Raw genomic sequence first — 21,288 nt, forward strand, 5'->3', positions numbered from 1 at the left:
ATATAGGCCAAATCGAGGTGGAAATTGGAAAGGAAGTATTATTACCTGATCCTGTGGTAGGTATTAGGCCTAAGGATGCCTGCGAATCTGGACCCTCGTCAAATAGTCCTCGTTACACTAACCCAGGGCATGGATGCTAGGCCCCACTTACATGAGGCTGGCTAAATTTACTCTTAACAAATTGAACATCTGGAACTCACAGTTGAGATTGTGTAACCTGAAATTAATGAGATGCAGCTGAAGGTTTCCCAGGTCTGATGGCTTGCTTTAATTAAGACTCTCTGAACCATAGAGCCTTACCTCTTATACGCAGGGTAGGGATGCTGATTAATGCGTCTGGGAGTCATTAGCCGTCCAGAACGGGACCATGCATGCTATGTTGCCTGACTCCTTACCTTCTTCAGAGCTGATCTGGTGCTAGGCAATTGTATCTTGTAAATTTGGTTTTCTGTTTAAAACCAAAACCACTGATTCTGGCCAAACAGATTAGGCACTGCAGTAAGACTGCAGGATTATGTACCGATGGATCACATCATTCCCTTATTCCACAGCAACGCGTTAGGAAGCTTTATTAGAAAAAAATTTCAAAAGTCATTTGTATTAATATTAACCACTCTAAAGGGTCTAGGGGCTAACCACACAAAACATGTGTGAGTCTGACAGAGAAAACAATTCAGAAAATTAAAGACTCCAGTCATGGGGGACAGATGACACCTGGGTGGGCGGTGAGTGGCCTGCAACATTTGCTTGTAACTGAGATGGGTTGGCCCCTCAATCCCAAACCTTTCCTCTATCAGTTAACAGGAAGTAGCGTGGACATTTAAGTGGGGAATGGAGTCCACAGGCCACCTGGGAACCTCAGGTAGCTATAGGAACACACAGCTTGCAAGCATATATGGATACACAGATGGAGCACTGTCTGGACATTTGAGTGGAGTTTTAGTAAGGCGTAATAATGTCCTTTATATCAGGGGTACTGAAGAAGAAGAAGATGGGGAAATGAGAAACTAGCATCTTTTGTGTGGATTTTATATATATGTATAATTCTAGATAAATTTATGTAAATATATATAATTCTAGACAAATTTTTTTCAAAAAATATCGAAGAGATGAAATAAGTTTTAAATAAAGGGATAAATTTTGCTGTTTATGAGTATGTATTTATTTACAACCTAGTTATACGCTAAGCTTTTTGAGTGATGTGAAAATGTTCTGATTTTTTATAGAAAAATGCCAATAACTAAGTCAACTTTATAAAAGAAGGTGAAATGAGAAGATTCCCTCTAATATATATGTCGTACAGGGCCATATGGCTTTAAAATATTTATTTGACCAATACAAGATTATAAACAATAAGAGTGGTCAGAAATGGACATACCCGTTTTATATCCATTATAAATTTTATATCTTATAATTACACATTTATAAATCTTAAATGTTATAAATTATAAAGTTGTTAGATAATCAGTGGAGAAAAACAAGGGACTGTGGGAATTGGATCACTATGTGGAGATAAATGAAGTAAGACTTCTTTTATCACTTTTTTTTTTCCTGTGCCTACTTAAATTAAAAAAAAAAAACTCATCTATGCATTTTGTTTGTATTAAATGTTTTTATACGAAGTTTAAATATTTGAAAGTATGTTTATATCTCAGAAGTTTCATTTTTGTAATCATTTCATTTTCAACTGACATTGTTTTATCACTTTTTCTAAATGTATCCGTTAACATAATGTTATTTATTTAATATTCACTTTTATGCAGTTAGAAAAAAAAAAAAACACAAAGCAACCTTTATTTAACAATACCTTTGGAGAATTGCCAGCAATTATTTGAACAAGCCACATGAAAACAGGCAAACAGTAATCTGAAGTATTTTTAATGATGTATCAAGCTACCAACTTGATTTAATCCTTTCAACTTCCGTGAAAGCAAATAATTGGAAATCATTTCACATACAAGTGACTTAAAAGTTAATAATTAAAGTCATTTACTTTTGCAACTTTTGTAACATGATTAAATTAGTTCTGTTCACATTTCTTTTTCTTTTAATAATATATATGTGACTACACATGGCTGGATACATGATGGATTCTCATTTTTCATGGTAGTTATGTTCTATAAAGTTGCTGTGAACACTGAATTTGCAATACAGAACCATTGCTTCTAGGTAAATACAAGGTCAGTTTGCTGGCAAACATCTGGCAACAACAATTTCCATCAACTCATTCACATAAAATCTTATGTGTCCCTGTTTTAAGATACTTTATTTAAAATTTCTTAAAATTGATTAATTGCTCTGTCTTTGGATAATTAAGCCAGGGATTTGGGAAGCCATTTTTACTATACACTTTGTTTGCCACCATCCTTGTGAAATGAGCCAGGCTCAGCGCTGAAAACCTGCTCTTCCATGTAATCCTGTTTCTGTATAATACTCATCAGGTGGTGGTTGTTGTTAGTTTTTTTTTTTTTTTCCCCTGCCACCTTCTGATCTGCAGAACTGACCTCACCTTCAAGCTTGAGGCTGTTCAAGCCATATCACTTTTTGAAACACGCAAAGCAGCCAACATCAGCTGGGAAGTGTTTAACCTATTCCTGACCCTGGGTAATGTGACCATAAATTGTTTTGTTTTCAGCCTCACAACAATGCTGTCCACTATACTTTATCGGTTATCTCATGAATCCACAACTTTAGTCTTTTTCCATACTTTCATTACACACTAGAGAGGTTATTTCAGCAATTTCCAGAGAGGCCTTGCATACAGGTCAGCAAATTTCCTCTCCCTTTTCCTGGATGTAATATATTATTCATTTATTAACATTGAACTGTGGCCAATAGCACTATGACTTATGCCTTAGTTAAAGTCCATTATTTTGCAGCTGAAAAATCAACTCTCAGATGGGGTCAGTTGATTTTTAAGGGTCACAAAGCAAGTAAGTGGGAGAACTGTAGACCACAGCTAAATCCACTGTAGAAAAATGCAAAAAGTTTTATTTATAATTAAAGCTTTATAGTTTAACATATTACTAATACTAATAAAGTTATGTATCCTATTAACAACACATATAATTCATATATGTAACACGCAAAATATACATGTATTTATATATGTGTATATTTATATATGTACCCTATTAACATGTATAATTTATATATGTAATTTATAATTAATAATTATGTGTTTTATATGTATTGTGTATTAAACGATGACAATAGTGTTTAAGGGAACTTAGGATTGTTTTGTAATGGGGTATCCTTTACATACAAATAAAATACATTTAAGAAATATCATGTATATACTATACATTATTATCAGTGTATGACTTATTTTCTCCATAAGGCACATCATGTCCTCCTTGCTCTTAAAAACACTGGACAGAACTTCAGCGCTAAGCTTGGGGGACCCTTTAAACAGCAAAATCACTAACAAAAAGTATGAACATGTAAAAGCATGACACTAGATACACTGCCAAAAAGACATCGGTCTACAGAATGAGGGCTAAAACAAGAAGCAGAGCATCACCTTTGTTCAACCTCAGTGGGAACATGTTCACTGAGTGACTCACATCTTTTACATTCTGCCCATGTCCACGAATAATCACAAAATACAGCAACTACTGATCTTTGGGTTTACAAATGACAAATTAGGAAATCCATGAATAATGAACATTAAGTGAATGTATGTGTATTTATTTTTATAGACTGATGTCTGGGAATTTTGTTCAAGGAGGTGGCAAGAGCATTTTTGCAAAAGCGATTTATGGTGATTTCCTTTAGGATTTATGTTTTTAACAACAGTCTAGGAATAATTGAGCTAAAATAGATTTTTAAATTTATCATACTTGCTTGCTGACTTTGCTCTACAACATATGGGAATTTAGAATATACTAACTGGTAAAACTGCTCCATATTGAATGAAGAATAAAATACTGAAGTAAACCAAAATAAACCAGAACGATGCATTAGATGTTACAAGGCCTTATGAAGTCATAAATATAATTAATCCTACTCTTTGCACATTCACCCATTTTTTTAATGAGGGGGGAGGGGAATGGGTAAGGAATAAAGAAGAGAGCAAGTACAGAGGAAAAATGGATGAAAGATGGTAAAGATGATGGGAAAATAGATACACAGATACACAGGTCGATGGATAGGAATAGGGAAAACACCTGGATATTCACAAAGGCCAACAATAATCATTGCAAAAGCCCTAGAATAAAAGTTGTCCTTCATTCTTTCTCTTATTTTCCCACATTCAGTATCTGCCATGTTTTCATTTTTTTAATTTATTTATTCAAGAGAGAGTGAGAGAGCAAGAGCATAAGCAGGGGGAGGGGCAGAGAGAGAGAGGAGATTTTTAAGCAGACTCCATGATAAGCACCCAGAGCTGACAAGGGGCTGAATCTCATGACCCTGAGATCATGACTGGAGTCGAAATCAAGAGTCAGCCACTAAACCAACGGAGCCACCCAGGCATCCCTATGCTGTTTTTAAAAAGCAAGGAAGTAGCCATGAAGTTCATAAGCAAGGAACGTTTGGAAATCAGAAGATCTTCTTTACTAAGACAAATGCTAATATCAACTAAGATGTATTAACTGAAATATAACTTGCAAATTTCTCACCAATGTACAGTTCACAAACCATTCGGGCCAAATAACCTCATACCCGTCAAATGTATTATCTTTTTGTTGTTGTTTTTCAGCTGAGCAAGCAAGGCTCAGAGAGCTCAAGTTAATTTCCAAGTCACACTGCTAACAAGTAGGCGCACTAAAGACCACAGCTAATTCCATTCTATTAAAAGCAATACATTTTTAAAAAATAATTTAACACTTACTACTAATAAAATTACATAAAATAACATATTGCTTAAAGAGTGTTTTATGGGCAGCATGCTCTGATTAAATAATTTCTTATATTGTCCACTTAGGTAGAGGCATTACTATTCCCATTTCACATTAGAGAAAATATACAAAGGACTTAATTTGCTCAACTTTGCACAACCATCAAGTGGTAGAACTTGAGTAATACTCCTGCTGATTATGCTTCAAAACTTATTAAATTTAACCTGCACTTTTTATAAAAATATGTGAAGATTGGGTCCACAGGATTTCCAAACACATAGCATATCTACTTTGTGTTTCTGAACCCTCCCTCTATGGTTACTTTTTCATAATTGACCATTTTATAAATCCTTAGTTCATATATACAGGTACGTGCAGATTTTCAAAAGCAAAATTTTTTTTTTAGTTTTCAGTGCAAATATTAATGTAAATAGTTTGCTAATCCTCCATCAGACCCATGAAATGGAACTAGAAAAATATGCTTGAGATGTAAAACAGAAATGTCAGGATTTAAAAAATGTGCAACTAATCTCAGAATATTGCAGCATTTAAGTATCTAACAATTCAAATAAAATAAAGTGTGATTACATTTTTTCTAATTCTAGATATCTTTAATATATGTATTAGCTTTAACAAATTCTTTTCACTGATTATTTTCACCTATTTCATTTGCAAGTTAACACAAAGAATCACGGAAAAAAATAATACTGAAGGTAGATTAAGGAAAGCTAAAAAAAAATCTTTTAGGATTTTGAATTGTGACTTTTAAATATTCTAACTCCAGTAGTTAAGAACTATGAAGATATGGTAGGACACACTTCATGTATTTAATATTTCCTAAGAAAACAACCAAAGCAGATAACAGCTCAGTTGCCACAAGTTTCACTTGCATTTTAGACCATCTTGCTATTTGTTCTATATTTTACAGGCATTAAAAAGAGATAGCAAAATAAATTAATTATAGAAGACACCTGCAAGCCAATAGGTGTATAGGTCTGGAGTAAAACATTGCTCGGATTATAATGAGGGACATTTTGTAATTACACAGTGATTAACCACTATTTCTATTTTCTTGTCTGGTTGTCATAAACAGTCTTTTTGAAGTTGCATTAATGTGAACATTGAAAGAGAATACTGATGGCTCTTTTGAATATCCAGCATGTTTTGCTTGAGGATTATGCAAATCATTTCTAAAAGTCTCATTAAAAGATAATATTTAAGCTGAACACTAAAAATTCTCAGTTAAAATTCAGATCAGTGAAGCATGGAGTTAGGAGGTAGCACCTTACCGGTTTATTGTGCGCACTGCTACGCTATATAAATATTCTATTTGCATCGCATATTTTTTTATATATCAAGTATCTAGGACATCCTCGCTTCTTTTATTATGATATATGCATATATATTTTAGCATGTATGGAAGAATTATTCCATGCAAATTTGATGTCTATTTTGAGAGAAATTATAAAACTTTCAGTATAGAATCTGAATGCTCAATATAGCGAAGCATATTACAGCTATGAGTTTAAATGTGAGAGCTTTGGGAAAAAATTTGGAAAAAAAATCAGGATTCGGGAAAAGTTAGAGAAATAACGGAGTAGACCCCTTGCGAACCTAGTGTACTTTGTAGTGCCTTCTCACCTGTGTGTGAAACAAGCAGGCTACTAAGGTATTTTAAGATTTAATGGTATTCCTTTCCTGTCTTGCTCCATTACATGCCTCTAGTAAATGGCTTTGTCAAATTTTGTTACAAATTGAAGAGCAACTCAGATGTATTGATTAACAATTTAAAATACATCTTAGATAATTTAAGAGGAACCTAGAAATCGATCAATCATAATAATATTAAGAAATGCCAAAATTAAACTTATGGAGGATAACTTTGGGTCTTTGTATACTTCTCCACAGAACAAAAAATTTCCTTTGACACAGAAAAGAAATCAAATTTCACTAACTGTGGCATGGATTATAATTCATAAAGAAAGCAGTAGTCCTCAAAAGGCAAATAAGCTGAGAAAGAATTTAGGTGATCAAAACAAAAATCCACTCTCACTCAACGCTAGCAGTATTTGTTCTCTATTCACATTTGTTTACAGAGAATTGACTTACTTCATAAATATAAAATTATGTTCAAGCAAAAAATACCTACATATACATAAACAAATAGCCTCGGAAACACTGACGATTGTTTACAGCAATATCTTTGAACTGAGTAGCGGATCAAAGGGTGCTGTGTCTTCGTGGCAATAGATTTCTGGTCTTAATCTTGTTTCTAAAGCAGACAATATTAACTTTGTAATGCGAATAATTAGAAATGCATGAAGGGGCAGCCAAGCTGACCGTGTTCACATTTCATTCTTTTGTGAAGGTCTATCTATATTGTTTATCAAAAATGACTTTCCCTCTTTGGAACTTTTCAATGATGAGCTATATACTTCCCCTACAGTACACTACAGCTATGATTTATTTTGAAGGGATTCTCATTAAATTGTACACTGCTGTATTGAAATCCATGATTACATTGAAAACGCTGACACAAATATTTTCGTATTACCCTTTAAGTTGGTTGATTTTCTGTGAATATTAAATCAAGGACAAGAGCATGCTCTTCTTTATCTGCATTGAGATGAGGATGCTGCATATATTATTGTGTCCTGCATGTATATATATATATAAATAATATATACTTTATAAGTATATATAAATATACTATATATAAAGTGTATTGTATATACATTGGGGGAAGAAATGTTCTATAGAAATGTCTAATAAAACTACTATATTTACACTGTAATAAAATATATTTATATTATAGGTAGACTTAAGAATTACTTATAGTCGTAAATATCTCTATACATAAATATATCTGTACAAGCTCAGTAAGGTCTTTGTAAATTGAACATAATTAAGCTAATATTTAAAATCTATTTTATGTCAAATTTTAATGGCATATAGCTAAGGATGTGTCTTAATAACCTAACTCTTAAATGTCTTTAAATGTCTTTAGAAAATATACTGAAACAATTCATATCTGTATTTTGCCTACATGTAAGTTGATATTCAATTCCCACGGATTCAAGGCACCTGGGTGGCTCCGTCAGTTAAGCATCTGCCTTCAGCTCAGGTCATGATCTCCAGATCCTGGGATCAAGCCCTGTGTTGGGCTCCATGCTCAGAGGGGAATCTGCTTCTCCCTCTCCTTCTGCCCCCTTCTCCCACTTGTGCTCTCTCTCAGTCTCTTGCTCACTCTATCGCTCAAATAAAATCGTAAAAGAAAATAATTCCCATAGGTTCATTAGAAATTGCTTTCAATTTTAAAATATATGCCTTCTTCAGAGAATTCAGTTACATTTTTAAATGTAATAGTGCAGTAGTTATTTTTTCAGATATTGCTTATGGCATGCTTGGGAAATGTATCTTTAGTAACAATGAATTTTAATGAGTTTTAGGCTGTTCGAAGAACATTTTACAAGTACAAACATATAAAATATGTAACTATAAAACATAATATGCTGTGATGTTTTATATACTGTTTTCTCTGTCTAATTGATCTTAAGTACCTGAAAAGGACATCTATGGTCCCTTTTTTGGGGAGTGGGAGGGTAGGGTAAGTTATACCACCTAAAATTGTGTGCCTTGAAAGTTTGCTTACTACATATAAGAGTGAATGGCTTAAAAAAAATTCTAGTGTGACAATACCATTCTTTACAATTGTGAGTGCCCTGGTCATTGGTCAACAATTGCAGGACTGGATGGGACTGTGTCTATAAATGCACAAGATGACTGCCTCGCTTGCCCAGTCATCACCTAGAATGACAGAAACAGGAAAAAAAAATCTGAAAAAGTTTCCATCTTCTCAAAGAAACTTAGGATTCTTACCATCTGACTTGACTCATGCTTTTCACTTTCTCAGTGGATTCTAGGAAAAGACTAAAGCCTGGAGAGGCTCCGCAGGCTCTGAGTTTTCCCAGTAATCACCCATCTGTGTCAAAATTAAATTACAACACCCTGATGAAAATGCTCTTGGATTCCATCTTCAAAAAACATTCTGGCAGAAAAATGCTTCCTGTTTTCTATGTTGTTCTATCAAAAGTACTTTTACTCTGCATTGATGTTATATGTATCTGATCAAATTTTCCTATTTGGCTTGGATGGAAGAAAAATTAGAGCTAAAGACAAGCTCCGGGTCTTAGCTAAAGCAAATGGAATTCTTGTTGTATGCTATTTCCTAATCTTTAGCTTTGTCACATAATCATTTTATTCATGTTGTACAAAAATTGGATGTAAATATTTTAGGGAATAAATCAGGATATATAAAAAAACAAAAATGCACACAGCCTATATACATTGCACAGTGGATTTGCCTGTAATGTTTGACAATAGCTGCTTGTGGTGCACAGACCAAAATGCATTATTGGATGTCTTTGGATAATGTACTTTGTGTGCATATTGTTAAATTAGATGGGCATCTTATCAAATAACAAAAGTATCATAAAACCACAAACTCAATACTATTTACAGTTAAATCCATAGCACCTAGAAAAGTGATGCTTCACAGGCTCTGAAGACTTACTGAGTAACAGAATTTTATCACTTTTGAGAATTATGAAATATATATATAATTTGATTATGAGGGATCCCTGGGTGGCGCAGCGGTTTGGCGCCTGCCTTTGGCCCAGGGTGCGATCCTGGAGACCCAGGATCGAATCCCACGTCGGGCTCCCGGTGCATGGAGCCTGCTTCTCCCTCTGCCTGTGTCTCTGCCTCTCTCTCTCTCTCTCTGTGACTATCATAAATAATAAATAAAAAAAATTTAAAAAAAAAATTTGATTATGAAATGCATCTACATTAGAACATCAGATTACAAAAAATAAATAAATAAAAAAAGAACATCAGATTACTTGTGTGGAGCATAGCTAGAGATGTAATGTTGCTTGAAAGCCTACATCCTAGGTGTCATCCTTATTGAGGAATTGAATAGATTTGGTTCTATCAGTCATTTACGAAATTAGGTCACAGATGCATGTAGAACAAGAAGCACAGCTCTGACACCACTCGTTGACCCTGTGTATACATCAGGGAGAGGGAGTGGTCAGAGGAAGTTCAGAGTAGTCACGCCCACATGTTGGCATAGTCTATGCAGAGGACTCTGTGGACCAGGGAAGTCATGTAGTTTGAGGAAGCTCCTCAAATGATTGTGACAAAGTTACCTCTAAAACAAAGTCATATTACAACTAAATTTGGCCTTACGGGAGCTCTCCAGTAGGTCTTATCTTCTATTTCATAAATAACTTTTATTACTTAACACTCCTGGTCTCATACAAACTGATATTCACATCAAATTAATATTTACCATCACCTCCTTCTCTGTACATGTATAGTACCAGTTATTTACCCATTCTAACATTTTATAAACATTGCTGGCTTTACTATTAGTTATGTAAGGAATAAACTGGTGGTATATGCCTAGCAATCTTACACCATAAGATTCACACATAATTTCACTAAGCAATATTCCATTTTTCCCAACTTCTTGAAGTTTTTTTTTTTTTTTTAGTTTCACATTTTTATTTAAATTCCAGTTATTTAACATACAGTGTAATATTAGTTTCAGGTATAGAATTTAGTAATTCATCACTTACATACAACACCCAGCACTCACACAAGTGCTGTCCTTAATTCCCATCGCCCATTTAACCATCCCCCACCCACCTCCCCTCCAGCAAGCCTCAGTCTATTCTCTATAGTTAAGAGTCTGTTTTATGGTTTCCCTCCTTTCCCCGGCCCCACCTTTATTTGTTGTGTTTCTTAAATCTTGAAGCTATTTTGACTTGCCAGCAATGTGTACTTCTAACATGCCATAGCTTCTAACGCTTAATACCAAACTTTTAAACTTCTGACATCATTTGAATGTAAAATAAAAATTTGAGGCTTTTCACTAACTCAAAGGGATATTTGTACCCCTTTGTTTATTGCAGCATTATTACAATAGCCAAACTATGGAGGCAGCCCAAGTGCTCATTGACAGATGAACAGATAAAGAAGAGTGGCATTTAGGGATCCCTGGGTGGCGCAGCGATTTAGCGCCTGCCTTTGGCCCAGGGCGCGATCCTGGAGACCCGGGATCGAATCCCACGTCGGGCTCCCGGTGCATGGAGCCTGCTTCTCCCTCTGCCTGTGTCTCTGCCTCTCTCTCGCTCTCTCTCTCTCTCTGTGACTATAATAAATTAAAAAAAAATGTGCTTTTAAAAAAAAAAAAAAGAGTGGCATTTATATATATATATGTGTGTGTGTGTGTGTGTGTGTGTACACACACACACACACATATATATAATGAAATACTATTTAGCCACCAAAAAGAATGGAATTTTGCCATTTGCAACAACATGGATGGAGCTAGAAAGTATAATGCTAACCAAAATAAGCCAGTCAGAGAAAGACAAATACTCTGATTTCACAAAACAAACACCAAAGAAGGGGGGCAGGGGGGACACAAACCAAGAAACAGACTCTTATTTACAGAGAATAAATTGATGGTTACCAGAGGAGAGGAGGGGGTACATGGATGGGTCAAATAGGTGATGGGAATTGTGGGCTGCACTTACATGATGAAAAAAATAAATAATAAAGACCTTAACACACACAAAAAAATTGAGGTTTTCATTTGTATTTTTCTAATTACAAATGAGGTTGAATATTTAATCATGTGTTGTGTCTTGGTCTTTTGGACTTCCACTTTGTATAGTTCTAATTTTTCACCATGTATAATTCTAATTTTTCATCATTATTCAACTAATTGTTTTGTTTTAAAATATTTTACTTTATTTATTCATCAGAGACGCAGAGAGAGAGGCAGAGACATAGAGGGAGAAGCAGGCTCCACACAAGGAGCCCAATTCAGGACTGGATCCCGGGATCACACTCTGAAGCAAAGGCAGATGCTCAACCACTGAGCCACCCAGATGTCCCTAATTATTTTCTTATTGTTTCTTATTTGAAATAATACATACAGAGTTTTGGGGTATTGAAAATATTCTCTTCCATTTTTTTAGCCTATTTTATTGTTACAGTATTTTCTGAAGAACAGAGCTCTCAATTTAAATGTAGAATTTGTCAGAATTTTCCCCTTTTTGATAACATTGTTTGTATATTTAACAGTCTTTCTTACCCCAGGCTCACAATTTGTTTAAAATTAATTATAAGTACTATTCTTGTTTAAAATCTGTTTAAAATTAATTGTTTAAAATTAATTTGTTTAAAATTAATTGTAAATACTATTGCTTTTCTACAATACTACTTCTATCACATAAAAAGTTTCCTGTGAATCTGGGTGGCTTAGTAGTTGAGTGTCTGCCTTTAGCTCAGGTTGTGATCTCAGGATCCTGAGAAGTCCCCACATCAGGCTCCCCACATGGAGCCTGCTTCTCTCTCTGCCTGTGTCTCTGCCTCTCTCTGTGTGTCTCTTATAAATAAATAAATAAAATCTTAAAAAAGAAAAAGTTTTCATATGTGTGACTCTGGGCTTTTTATTCTATTCCATTGGTTTTTCTACTTATTTCCTAATTTCTTAATTAATAAAGCTTTCAATTAATAAAGCTTTCTGGATACCTGGTAAGGAAAAAAAAATCTTCAAAGGCTGCTTTATATATTTTGGGATATTCTGTAGTATTTAGAAATACTTTTTTCAATTTATAAAATAAAATTAAACCAAAAAATAAATGATAAAAGAATATCTATGTGGTTGCATAGAATACTTAAATTGGGGAAAATTTTTAATTTTTTCTATATTGAATCTTTCACAAAGTGTTCTATCTTCACTATATGTAAGGGACATTTAATGTTTGTCAGTGCAGTTTTATATTTCTGTTGGAAAGGTTTTTACATATATTTGTTAAATATATTCCTAATCTCTTTATATTATTTCATAAATTATATTTTATTAGTTTTATTTCTAAGTATTTGTCATTGTGCATACACATGCCACTTTTTATGTACACTGATTTCACCAAGTCAGACTTTAATCCCTGTTAAACTGTTACTAGCATATTATTTCTTCCATTTACCTCATAAATTAAAATTTTAAATCTCCATAATTAACCTGTATGTATATTCTAGTTATTCCTACCAAATAAATGTCCAATTAATGTGTAATAATTTGTAAGTCATGAAACAAGGTAATAATAATGGGAATCTGAAAGTCATTTCCCATGTATTTGCACCATTTTTAAAAAGTTCTTATTCTAAACAACATGCTTTGGACTAACACATTTTTACTTAAGGTTTGCCAAATACCTGCCACAGTCCTTTAAGATTAATGGGATAACACTTAACAATGACTTTTTAAATATTCCGACTATTATTTTATTATGCCTTTGACAAATTTTACAAGTTCACATTTCAAGTAATAATGTAAATGCATTTCCAAGGATTATTTGTAACTTGGAATAACTTGCTTTAGGATATATTGCAGTTATATTTATATAACATATACCTAAAATATTTGCTAAAAGATTTGACCCTAGCACATTTTGTCACATTTCAAAATTCAGTATGTGGGCCTAGTTATCCACAGAATGAGAACCCAAATGAAAGGAATGATTTTCAGGTACAACATGATACTCTTCACTTTTTCTGCGAGTTGTAATCTTGTAGAAAGAAGAGTGAACTTTGGTGCTAATGTGGTCTGTTCTCAGAATTATTTCATGGTTGAATATAACACATAAAGATTTCTACACTAAAGCAAAAAACATTTTATAAAACTTACAATAATTTGGGTACTATAAGAAACATTTGTGACCCAAATTTTATGGAACACAGATGGATAAGGAGATATGTAAATACATAGATGGTTGACAAACAGATGGCTTTTAATTTTTCTTTTAAACACTGTCCCTGGTCGAAAGTGGTCTCCACTGATACATTTTCACCATCTTTTTGCATGAGTTTTAACATTTGGTGTCTTTAAAAAGTGGGGTAGCAGTAGAAGAGAGAAGGAAAGTTTGTAAATTTATAGCTAAGCACTATTTTCTTGTTTTTTAAATATTATTATATTACAATTAATCCAGGACAAATCTAGAATAAGGAATTGTGCCCAGACACTGCTTATTTCATATTTACTGCTCTTTTCAAAAGCAAACTTGAAGGGGGAGGTGGCGCCTGGGTGGCTCAATCAGTTAGGCATCCAACCCTTGGTTTGGCCCAGGTCAAAGATTCTGGGAGATAGCCCAGCATCAGCTTGGAGATTCTTTCTTTCCCTCTCCATCTGCCTCTCCCCCTGCTTATGTTCTCTCTCCCAAACATAAATAAATCTTGAAAAAAAAAAAAAAAAAGCAAACTTGTATCTTCAAGCACATTTATACATTTTTCTATAACTAAAATATAAATGGATTTAGCTTATTCATTTCAAAATCAGATGTATTGATACTGCCCACTAAGCTGAGATTTGTGAAAGTAAACAGTTTTGTTGTTAGCATGTAAAAATAAAACAGGTTTAAAAAGCTAACGTTACTTAATTCTGTAAAGTATGAAAGAGTTTAAACGGTTATGTCAGCATCATTAATGAACAATACACTAAAATTGTATAAATAGGTTTGACATTTAAATATTAAGTGAGGGATCCCTGGGTGGCGCAGCGGTTTGGTGCCTGCCTTTGGCCCAGGGCACGATCCTGGAGACCCAGGATCGAATCCCACATTGGGCTCCCGGTGCATGGAGCCTGCTTTTCCCTCTGCCTGTGTCTCTGCCTCTCTCTCTCTCTCTCTCTGTGACTATCATAAATAAATAAAAACTAAAAAAAAAAAAAAAAAAATTAAGTGAATTAAAATAAACAAATAAGTTATTTTAATATATTTTTTATCCTTTAAATTTCATTTACTCAGTTAATGAAGAGTGGCCATATCACCGTGTCAGGAAAAATCCTTTTGTTTTATGAAATCTTTCAGGCCTCCTGCATGAATCTTATCCTCCCATTAGCTCACATTTTATTATTGGAATTCCTCTAGTTTTCAAAATATTATCAAATGCTTTTCTACTTTATTTTATGCTTTTTGAATATTGTCCCCTCAATTTGTCATGAATATGATTATATTGTGTCTTGTAAATTCTAGGATGTAAGTTTATTCTTTTACCCTAACATATATGTTATGTATTGAATTTATGTGATTTGATTTATGATGGTCTTATTTAAGCTATTGCCATAGTATATATAATTATAGTCTGTGTAAATAAAACCATTGGTTTAAATTTACTAAATCACTGCTTAAAACATGTCCATTTATCATATGCACCATATATTCTCCTGAGACTGGCCATCTGGAATACAGATTAACATTGGGATTCTAGAATGGCAAAATATACTACTTAAATTTATTCACACTTTGAGTTTAGTAGTGTATAAGAAATGCAGAAGACAGGATTAGTGGACTAGAAAGCAAATCATTAGTAAAAAATCTGAACTGAATCACCAAGCTTATAAAAGGATAAGAAAGGAAAAAATAATAGAACTGTGTGGAACAAAGTGAAACAGACTTACACACATGTAGATAGAGGCCCAAGGGGAAAGAAAAAAGAAGGACCAGTAAGTTAGGAGATGATTGCCAGAGGGAGCAGGAGAGGGAATCCCAAGCAGACTCCATGGAGCCAACTTGGGGCTCAATCTCACAACCCTGAGATCACACACTGAGCTGAAACCAAGAGTCAGACACCCAGCCAACTGCATCACCCAGGCACCCCTATATTTATATTTTTGACTTGTAATTTTGAAGTACCCTCAAGTGTGAAGAGAACATATTTTCCTGCCGCAATGATGTTAGCGCCTTGGTGTGATTTACAGTGGTTAATAATGTCTCACATAATTTATGTAATTCTGCTAAGATGTAAATGTGGTTATATAGTTTACTTTGTCTTCTTGATATCTACCACAGGAGAACATACCTTGAGTAGCTGTTTCAGAAAAACAGATACAAGTGCAATGGACTTGACCAGACCTGCAGTTTGGATATAAGGATACTGAATTCCATCAGTATCCTCCAGACCTTAGATGAACACTGAGACCTACTTAGTCATAAACAAAAAAATAAAGGCCTTTATAATGTGATGAATTTAATTTTTAGCCCCCCCCCCAAAAAAAATAAATAGAGATATTTGTTACAAGAGTTGGGATGTTACTCTTTTACCACAAACTATGTGCCATTGGCTTTGGGACCAAGCAGAGGGAAGTAATACAACCCTTATAAGAGGATGTAAATAGAGCAACACAGAGTATGAATATTTAGTCCAATTTATACCTATGGTAATCTAGTAGTGATAACCTGTACTTGTACACAAGAGAGTTGAGGCAAAATATTAATACTGGTAGTTGTGTGTATGGTATCTGTTACTTTTTAAAGGAATAGAAAGAGAAATGTACTAGCAGAGAACTGACTGGCACTCTAAGAATAATATGAAGTCAATAGACAGATCCCAGAAATCCTAGGATTTTCTGAGTTAGAAAATGAACTAGCTCTCACCAAGTAAAGCTCGTGCCCATTAAATATCACCAACTCAGGAAAAAACCCGAATTTAGTGTCTGCCCTTACTTCATAGTCGTTTTTTTTTTTTTTTTAAGATTTTATTTATCCATGAGAGACACAAAGAGCGAGAGCGAGAGACAGCGAGAGCAAGAGAGAGAGAGAGAGGCAGAGACACAGGCAGAGGGAGAAGCAGGCTCCATGAAGGGAGCCTGAGGTGGGACTTGATCCCAAGACTTCAGGATCATGCCCTGGGCCAAAGGCAGGCACTAAACCACTGAGCCACCCAGGGATCCCCCCCATAGTCTTAGGACAGAAATCGCAGCAAGGCCCTGGTCATTAAGACTAATAGATACTCTTTCATTGGACTAATGTGTCCTAGAAGACTACAGACATTGTCTCATGAAGCCTTTTATGTTGTCAAAGTTTTACTTAAATCTAGAGAGACAGAATAAATTGTGGGTTTAATTTTTGTCACATAAAATGAAAACAGTAAAATGAAGAGGTTACCTCAAAGTTTCTATGAAGTTAAATCAACCTAAACTCTACCAGCCTGCATTAAAAGACATGGAGGCTATTAAAAAATTCTTGCTTCTCCATGAAGAGGCCAGTTTTTTTTTTTTTTTTTTTTTTTGTAATGCAAAACCAATTTATTTCCTTGTACGACAATGAAGATTGGGATACTATTAAAAGTAAAGCAGTCTTCTGTCAAATAGAGATCCAGATTTTTTAAGTAGCTGCTTTTGGGAACTACTATGATGGAAGACTTGCTGTGTTGCCTTCGGATGTTCACCAAACTGTTCTGAGATGCCTTCCTTCGAAGTCAGCCTTTCTAATTCCTTCTGATAGCTATGCTGGTATTCCAGATATTTTATGTTCCTCTTCCGTTTACCCACGAACCTTTTCAGGAATTCTAAGAGATCAGTTTCATTCTTCTGAGAAGTCAAGTTCTGCAGGTCTTGCAGGAGCTTGTGTAACTCGTTTTCCAACTCCAGAGCCATCACTATAGCTTGCACGTTTGTTCCCCAGTACTCTTTGTCAAGCCTCTTAACCACTGGAAGGCAGACTTTACTCTTACGCTCCTTCAGGTATCTTATGAACTGCCTTGCATGTCCTTTCTTCACCTCAGCTTCGTCTTGGAAAAAGGGGACATAAACAGGTGCATCCGGGTCTTCATCGAAGTAACAGACCATAGATAAATAACCATCACTGACGTTCAGCTCATAAGATGCTATATAATTAATAGCAACCCCACAGGCCTCTGAGAGGGGTCCTTGAGCCTGAGCCTGAGCCCGAGCTGGAGCCGGAGGTGAAGCTGAAGCTGAATCCGGAGCCAGAGCTGGATCCAGAGCCAGATAATAATTCAGTATAGATAAGTATGTCTGGTTACTGAGGTTATAAGGTAGTAATGAGATGAGAACTAGTCCTGGCTTCAATGGTATATAATCACATAAGACATAGTGAATTCTTCTAGTGTTACAACCGAGGAAGTATGTAATTTGAGAATTGCATCTTCTAAGCAGTCACTGCATCATAGCTATGCCTTTGTGAAGTGTAACATTTGACCCACCACAATCCAACTGAACAAAGTAATGGTAACATGCTTTGAGTGGTGCTTTTCCTTGCTTTGTTAACCATCACTACAATAGTCTACAGCACAACTTTTCTTTTAACAAAGCTAGAACAGTTTTGGCTTCTTAAACTTCATACTTGAGTAGGTTAAGCTGCCATACGTGTTCAGTGTGAATAGTGTTTAAGTTGAAAATATTGTAAAAAAAATATTTTTTCAAAAATATTTAAAAAAATAAATAATAGTAGAACTGAAAAAAAAAAAAAAAACTGGCCCATGTCTCTGATGGAGAGACAAAGTCTGAAGCTTCTTTATCTAGCCCTGGGATTACAAGGCAAACTACCAGGCAGACCACCATCGTATCTCATTTCACAAGGGGCCCTGCCAAACGGAAGCCTGAGGAAGAGCCTGACAAAGCGAAATCGGATGACTCTCTTGAAGAAGAAAATGACCAGGAGGAAAAGAGACGGAGAGTTACATCCAGAGAACAAGGTGCCAGAGCACTCCCTGCAGAAGAACCGGAGAGAGTACAACCTGGAATATACATGGACGAAGAGGAAGAAAGAGAGGAAAAAGAAGAAAAGAGGCTCAGGAGTCAAACCAAAGAACCAACGCCTAAACCAAAGTCTAAGGAGGAGCCAGACAGAGAAGGAAGAACTGGACTGCAGGGTGAAATGGATGGAGACGAGAAGGACAAAAAGAGACCCAGAAGTCAACCCAAAGATCTAGCTGCCAAGCGGAGACCTGAAGAGAAAGAACCTGAAAGAGTAAAACCAGAAGTTTCTGAGGAAAAAGATGAGGATTAAAAGGAAGAGAAGAGGCACAAAACTACATCCAAAGAACCAAATGAGAAAAAAATGGCTCGAACCAAAACAGTAGTGTCCTCCAAGACCCATCCTCTATGGTGTGTGCAGTGTGGACAGTACCTGGATGATGCCGAACTAAAGTATGAACAGCATCCTCCTGATGCAGTGGATGAGCCACAGTTGTTGACAAATGAGAAACTCTCCATCTTCGATGCTAATGAGTCTGGCTTTGAGAGTTATGAGGCTCTTCCCCAACACAAACTGACCTGCTTCAGTGTGTACTGTAAGCGTGGTCACCTGTGCCCGATCGACACTGGCCTCATTGAGAAGAATGTTGAACTCTTCTTTTCCGGTTATGCAAAACCAATATATGATGATGACCCATCTCTTGAAGGTGGTGTTAATGACAAAAATCTTGACCCCATAAATGAATGGTATATCACACTGGCTTTGATGGAGGTGAAAAGGCGCTCATTGGCTTCAGCACTTCTTTTGCCGAATACATTCTGATGGATCCCAACCCAGAGTATGTACCACTGTTTAGTGTGATGCAGGAGAAGATCTACATAAGTAAGATTGTGGTTGAGTTCCTGCAGAGCAACCCAGACTCAACCTATGAGGACTTGATCAATAAAATTGAGACCACCGTTCCTCCTTCTGTGCTCAACCAGAATCGATTTACAGAGGATTCTCTCCTTCGACATGCCCAGTTTGTGGTAGAACAAGTAGAGAGTTATGATGAGGCTGGGGACAGTGATGAGCAGCCCATTTTTCTGACACCCTGCATGAGAGACCTGATCAAGTTGGCTGGGATCACCCTAGGAAAAAGGCGAGCTGAAAGACGTCAGACCATCAGGCATTCTGCCAAAGAGAAGGACAAAGTCCCCACTAAAGCCGCCACTACCAAGATGGTGTACCAGATCTTTGACACTTTCTTCGCAGAGCAAATTGAAAAGGATGACAAAGAAGACAAGGAGAATGCCTTCAAAGGGCGGCGGTGTGGCGTCTCTGAGGTTTGTCAACAGCCCGAATGTGGACAGTGTAAAGCCTGTAAAGATATGGTTAGGTTTGGTGGTAGCAGACAGAGCAAACAGGCTTGCCAGGAGAGGAGGTGCCCCAATATGGCCATGAAGGAGGCAGATGATGATGAAGAAGTCGATGACAATATTCCAGAGATGCCATCACCCAAAAAAAATGCACCAGGGGAAGAAAAAGAAACAGAACAAGAATCAGATCTCTTGGGTTGGAGATGCTGTCAAGACTGATGGGAAGAAGGATTACTATAAGAAGGTTTGCATCGATTCAGAAACCCTGGAAGTGGGAGACTGTGTCTCTGTTATTCCAGATGACTCTTCAAAATCGCTGTATCTAGCAAGGGTCACTGCGCTGTGGGAAGACAGTAGCAACGGGCAGATGTTTCATGCCCACTGGTTCTGTGCTGGGACAGACACAGTCCTTGGAGCCACATCAGACCCCTTGGAGCTTTTCCTGGTAGATGAATGTGAGGACATGCAGCTGTCATACATCCACAGCAAGGTGAAGGTCGTCTATAAAGCTCCATCAGAAAACTGGGCCTTGGGGGGAGGCATGGATCCTGAGGCTCTGATAACAGAGGACGACGGAAAGACCTACCTCTATGATCAAGACTATGCGAGATTTGAGTCCCCTCCGAAAACCCAGCCAACGGAGGATAACAAGTACAAGTTCTGTGTAAGCTGTGCCCATCTGGCTGAAATGAGGCAAAAAGAAATTCCAAGGGTCCTGGAACAGCTTGAAGACCTGGACAACCGGGTTCTATACAGCTCAGCCACCAACAACGGCATCCAGTATCAAGTGGGCGATGGCATGTACCTCCTCCCCGAGGCCTTCACGTTCAACATCAAGCTGTCCAGTCCCGTGAAACGCCCACGGAAGGAGCCTGTGGATGAAGATCTATATCCAGAACACTACTGGAAATACTCTGATTACGTCAAAGGCAGTAACCTGGATGCCCCTGAGCCATATCGAATTGGCTGAATAAAAGAAATCTTCTGTACCAAGAAGAGTAATGGGAGGCCTAATGAAACCAACATCAAGATCAGAATCAATCAATAATAGAGAAATCTCAAAAATTTGAGGCCCGGTATAAGATGACATCACAAAATTGGCCCAGTGGGATTCCCTCCTTGGCATTTTTTAATGGGAGTATTCAATGCAGTTATGCTTCCCTGTTCCACTATTGTATACATTACGCATTTTAGCAGAAAACATAACTAGGGTTTGATTTCATAGATTTCTGGGTTAAGAAGATTCACTTCTTACTCTAATAAAAATCACTAGGAAGTTAATGAGGATACTGAAATTGATTTTAAGGCAGCAAAACACAGTCATTTTAAGCCATTATTGTAGTGGGGACATGTTATAAAAATGCCTGTGAGAACAGGTTTCCAAGCATGAGAAACACTAAGCCAAAGTCCTGACACAAAAAGGACACAAAAAGAAAGAAAATTAGTGAGAGATGAAGACGGGGAAGAAATGGACAATCAGTCTATGAAGTTTTATTAAGGTTTCTGATAAAATTTTAG

The 21,288-nt window shown here is 36.1% G+C and overlaps 2 pseudogenes; both read left to right on the forward strand.

Moving 5' to 3' along the window:
• The first annotated feature begins 758 nt into the window (after window positions 1-758).
• On the forward strand, window positions 759-1,011 carry LOC144283943 (small nuclear ribonucleoprotein F pseudogene; annotated as a pseudogene).
• Window positions 1,012-18,205: 17,194 nt separating this feature from the next.
• On the forward strand, window positions 18,206-20,818 carry LOC144284140 (DNA (cytosine-5)-methyltransferase 1 pseudogene; annotated as a pseudogene).
• The last annotated feature ends 470 nt before the right edge of the window (window positions 20,819-21,288 follow it).

The sequence above is a fragment of the Canis aureus genome, chromosome 15, assembly GCF_053574225.1.
Source record: "Canis aureus isolate CA01 chromosome 15, VMU_Caureus_v.1.0, whole genome shotgun sequence".
Taxonomy (NCBI): domain Eukaryota; kingdom Metazoa; phylum Chordata; class Mammalia; order Carnivora; family Canidae; genus Canis; species Canis aureus.